Here is a 5874-nt window from a genome sequence, read left to right on the forward strand (position 1 = left end):
CTGTGGTTGTGAACGTCCATTCCAGTGTGATGTTGTGGTTCTCCTCTGCCTGATAGGAGGTCTGTGTCACATTCACTACAAATGTTCCTGTTGAGGAGACAGAGAGGGAAAGTGAGGAGCAGACACACTGACAGCTTTAACATGGCAGCCTTTAAACTCCATCTCCATGTTTGTGTGAACAGTTTAGTGACGTCTCAGAGCTGCAGAGGCTCATCAACATCAGCTGTTTGCTCACATGTGGGCCACTTTAACTGCTTCATTGAATCACAGTGTCAGAAAGTGAAGCTGTAAACTGACCACAGACACAGTTGAGGCTGATGAGCAGCAGGATCCTGCAGATCATCTTCTCCCTGTGAGAGGAGACAGAGGTGAAGAGTCATGTGATCACAGTTCAGTCCTCACATGTACCACGACCAACATCTACAGTCTGTCTTTAGTCTTCTAAACACTCCTCTGTCTTCATCATCCTCATCATCACACACAAGGACTTCCTGACTGGACACAGTCTGGATGCTAATGCTAAGCTGCTGTGTTGCTCTTCTGACACAAGATGGCGCCAAAAGACTGTGAACAACACAGAACACGTGCTGCATGGAGGCAGACAGACAAACCAGGATGTAAAGGTGTGACGACATAATGTCAGTGATGTAAACATGTAACACTGAAACATTATGAACACATATAAACAGTGTCTCGATATAACGTCATGAGACAACAACTGCTAATAAACAGGAACATGATTGAATTTAGCATCATGTGTCTCATAGTTGAACATGTCCTCTATAGACTCAATGTTTAGAGTCAAGATTTAGATGTTTTGTTTCCACAAGATGTTTAGTTAAAGCTGTTTCTGTATGAAGTCCATCATCCAGCTGACTGATCCCAGTGAACATGTCTCACACATCGCCTGTGACAACTGGTTGGAAAGTGAAAGAACCAGAAGTGATAGAGAACATGAAGATGAGCTCTTATTTCACCTTCATGGACAAAAGATCCATCAGGATGTTCTGGAGGCTTTTGTCAGCAGTAAACTGTCTGTATATTTATACATTATTAAAGTAATTGATGCTTTTTAAACAGTTCAAAAGACAAAAGATATAAATCACTTATTATATTATAATATAATAATATATAATATCAAACTTTAAGTTAAGCATCGTTGAAATCCTAGTCTGTTTCCACTGAGTTAAATTAAATAAATACATATATGAGTTTGTGAGTCTTCAGTCATTAGTGGATGAAGAATGAGAACAAGTCTTCGTCAGGTGGGATCAAAAATGGTGAACACAAACACACTGACAGTCTGTCATGTGAGGAGGAGGAAGTGACGTGAGGACTTGTCCGGGCTAAAAACACGAGAATTAAAAAGAGAAAAGTCACTGGAGACAGATGCAGCCAAATGTGCAAAAATCTGCAGCTTTTTCAATAAAACGAGCTCGCGGTCTGAAACGACCAATGAAGATGATGAAACGGGTAAGAAGGCAAGATGAACAAAATGCAACTTGCTGCTACCTGCTACGTTTAAGTTAATTAATTAGCCCATCAAGGCAATGAATTGTGTGGCGTTGTAACATATAGGCTGCCTAACCTGAAGTTACATAATTTAAATAATAGTGTGATGCGACAAAATATAACTGAGAAACTTTGTCTTGTAGCCCCTCAGATATAAGATGCAGCATGAAGCAGCAGCCTGGAGCCCAGCACAGGTCCAGAGTGGGCAGGTAGGATTGTTCATTCACTGAATATTATTAGAATTACTATAATGAAGAGTATGGTGTAGACCTGCTCTGTATGATAAATGCCCTGAGACAATTGATGATGATAGATGATTCAGTGCTAAAATAATAAAACTTTCCTCTCCTGCACAATTAGTTGTCTTTGTATTATTAAACAGAATTCTTGTTTTATCATTGTGCATATAAATAAATAAATAAAATAAATAATAATAAAACTGACTTGAAAAAGGGAGATTTGTGTTGAGAATTATAACGATTTTTAAAATGTGATTTAGTGTCAGAGGCAGAGCAGGAGCCAGTGGTGAGGAAGGGAAGGAATCATATTCCATTTCATGTTTAGGGATTAGATATCTGTGAACACTAACTTGCTTGATATTTGATATTGCAGAAAAGGACATTCTGATGTTTTATTTGTGAAATCTAAGTTCTGATTATAATGTTATAAGAGAGTGTAACACTTTTTACATTTTCTTCTTTTTTATTTAGTATTTAATTATTTTATTCTTTTTTGAATTTGTTGAAAAGGATGTTGTGTTGCAAAGAATAATGGTGGAGATGTGCACTCAAGTTGAAATAAATCCACATTGTGAAGCAACCATTACTTGTGCTGAATTGGAGTTATTTTAGAAATAAAACACAGAATGACAAGGCTTTAGAAAACAGTGCTCTATTATAGGCTTAACAGTTAAAGTTATTATTACATTATTTTAATATGATAGGTCGTGATCTAAAGTGGGCCGATCTGAGGCATGAAACTCCAGGGCAGAAAATGAGTCCCACTCCGGCCCTGGTTCCCTCTAAATCTATCAGGAACATTGCTGACAGCTTATTGATGGAACAAGTTTATTGATGCAGAAAATGGTCAACCAACTTTTAAAAATACATTTAAATATAAAAAACATTAAATATAGAGAATATCAAGCATTTTCAAAATGAGAGAAGAAGCTTGTATGTTAACAGGATGTTTTTCACATAAAATACATTAAATGTTATAAATGTTTAACTCTTTTTAATTAGGAGCTACAAAAGAAGCTGACTTTAAAGTGGCACTATCACCTCGTAACGAGTGTCCACACATAATATTTGTTCTCTGCAACAACAAACAACAACAAAGGTGTCAGAACATACCGGACGTAAACAACGAAACATTTCAATGATGATATGTGATGATCTAAACTCTTTATACCAAATACAACAGAAGATTAAAACTATATGATACAGTTATTTTAAATGAGCTGCTGTTAGATTAACTTTACAAAATGCTGTGTGTTATTTGTTCAGCACAGCTGCACACAGTGATCACAGAGAAGCTGTCAAAGTACAGATGGAGTTTTTCATGTTGTCTTCTGTTCTGTTGGTTTAGTTGATACAGATTTCTTTATGGGGCTGAAAGAAACAAAGTCAACAAAAAGCTTCAGGACGACGTCACAATCAACATGTTTTATCACATTTCACTGTCCTCTCTTTCTCTCTCCTCCCCTATCTGTTTCTCTCCATTCCTCCCCCCTCATGGATCACTGACAGTTAATAGTCTTTTTCTAGTATCTCTGACAGCTCCATGGTAAATAAAAGGTATAAACTGTACCATGATCAGCTTCTTGACGGCCTCTGATTGTGTCATAGATACAAACATCACCAACAGAGAAATGAAAATCCATACAAGGTGAGTTTAATCACTTTAACTGTAACAAGTAATGAATCATGTGAGACCTCAGATTCTTTGGATCATTTAAAATGTGTTTATAGGCTCAAAAATACTGAGACAACCAAACAATTCTATTGTGCAAATGATAATATCATCTTAACAGTTTGAGTTAAAAGTTAATTCTTTGCAGAGTTGTGGTGTATCTTAACCCACCTCCAGTCTTTCGTCTTGTTCACCAACTAAGAAGTGTTTTAGGAACGGCTGATCGTCCTCAAGACGACTACAAGACAGCTTTCCTTTGTCACATTTCACCTGATTGGATTCTTGTGTGTGTTTTTATCAAATTATGTATCTGTGATGAAGTTGCTTTTCTATCTTCATGGGAGTTAAGCTTGATTTATTGATCCTCTGATGGTGTGGTCACTTTGTGTTTGTCTCTGATCCAGAGACCCCTAACAGTGATCCAGTTTCTGTCAAGTGTTTCACAGTTTGTATTGAGCTCCATGGTGAATAAAAGGTATAAACTGTACCATGTTTAGCTTCTTGGCGGCCACTGATTGTGTCATAGAGACAAACATCACCTACAGAAAAATACATTTTAAGCCAAGGTTAGTTTACAAAACTAATTAAACAAACTAAGATTTTATTAGATAACTGAAAATATAATATGTGACAAATAAAGTTTAGTTTAACTGCTTACCGTGCTGAAGGGCGGAGTGATGATCATTCTCATAGTACACACGATCTGCGTTGGTGCTCTCAGACTGGACTGGTCTACAACACGTATCAGATACAGAACATTTAAATAGGAACATAAAAATGTGTTGATGTTACGTTCAACATGACATGAGAGAGTGTTGCACCTACCTGAAGAAGCCTGAACCTGCGAAAGAGACACTTGTTGTTAGATGGTTGTTATACTGCGGTTCTCTCTCATGAGGTCAGAGTATGTGTATGTATTTGAATAATTAAAGAATGTGTAAAAACAGAAGAAGAAGGTCTCACCCTTGGACGCTCTGTAGCAAAACAAAACGAGCAGAGGAATAACAAGAACGATTCCACAAACCAGCCCAACAATCAACAGTACAGGAAGTGAAGAGCTGTCAGGCCTGGACACCGCTGGAATAACTAGGAGAACAATATTCATCTGAATTTATTTCTCAATCAAAAACAAACAGTTTACAAGAAAATGCAGCAATTGTTTTAATCCTACTCACCCTGAACTGACATCCAGCTCTGTGCTGACTCTCGTCCTGAGTGTTGACACTTGTAGAATCCTTCATCTGACTTTGACACTGCAGAGATATTTAACTCCCATCTGCTGTCATTTTGAATGACTTTCTCATTGTGATAGAAAAACACAATGGAGTCAAATGTTTGACTTCTTGATTTGCAGCTCAGACTAACAGAATGTCCTTCAGTCACAGGACGGGCAGGGCTCAGCAGGATCATATCTCCATCTGTTAAACAGTCAAAGAATACCAGGTTTCAGTCAGAGATCAGCTGGTTGAGGAACTTGAGAATGAGCTGATGTAGAGAGATGACAAAAGACATACTGGGTTTTTTTATTTAACATTGTTATCACTGATTTAACAGTGATGATAAAATGTGACGTTTCATCTTAATGCACCTTGTGTGTCTGATGTTCAAGAACTCTTTCAGTTGGCAGAATCTGTAAACTCACAGCTAAATATCACTAAATCCTTCACACTGGACTTTAAATGGTGATCATGGACCTAAAAACTGAAGAACACATCAGCCACAAAACTATATCTAAGCAATATTACCACTTACCACTTCAGTGCTGCTTGTGGACCACATCACTGTCGTGCTCAATTGACGTTAAGGCACACCCTCGAGGGTATTATTGCGATTATACAACTAATACCAACACAAATAAACTGTACAGTCAAGTATATCCATGTTGGTGGACATTTTGCTCTCAAATTGTAAAGGTTTTTGCGAGTGTGCGTCGCGTTTCCATGGAAACACATGGGGTCTGACTAATAGCTGAAACAAAATCAGTCCCGTCAGTAGACTCATATGTGTAATGGAACGTACCACTGCAGCAAATAGTCCAAACCTTAGTAACGACCTAGCAACAGAAAGGATTTTCTAGTCCCAGAAGTGTGAACTCTGAGCTGACGTTAATGTTTTCCTTGTTGTTGTTGTCGGAACTACTTGTTGTATGATCAATATTTATACATGGTTAAAATCACAGTGTGATTAAATACTTGTTTGAAATAATAAGTCAAAGAAAAACATAATGTTATGAAATCATACCCTGTACAGTGATGTTGACTGCGTTGCTGAACTCTCCTGAATCAGACTCACACCAGTACACTGCATCACTGAACCTGTTAGTGTTTATGTGGCATGTTGATCCAGTCATTGTCCCCCAAGTGGAGCAGGCTGATGAGTCGCTGTCCCCAGTTGAAAACCTAATCACTCTCCACTTAGTAGAGTTTCCCTCACAGCTGAGTGAGACAGAGT

General features: G+C 37.8%; 1 long non-coding RNA gene across 1 annotated transcript; it reads right to left on the reverse strand.

Annotated features, from left to right (window-relative positions):
• Window positions 1-2898: 2898 nt before the first annotated feature.
• Window positions 2899-4264, reverse strand: LOC115589008 (uncharacterized). The gene is made up of 4 exons (XR_003985455.1): window positions 4249-4264; window positions 4082-4155; window positions 3912-3962; window positions 2899-3122 (listed from the first exon to the last, which is right to left on the reverse strand). It is a non-coding gene; the product is annotated as an uncharacterized LOC115589008 (long non-coding RNA).
• Window positions 4265-5874: the final 1610 nt, after the last annotated feature.

This window comes from Sparus aurata, chromosome 10 (genome assembly GCF_900880675.1).
Source record: "Sparus aurata chromosome 10, fSpaAur1.1, whole genome shotgun sequence".
Taxonomy (NCBI): Eukaryota; Metazoa; Chordata; class Actinopteri; order Spariformes; family Sparidae; genus Sparus; species Sparus aurata.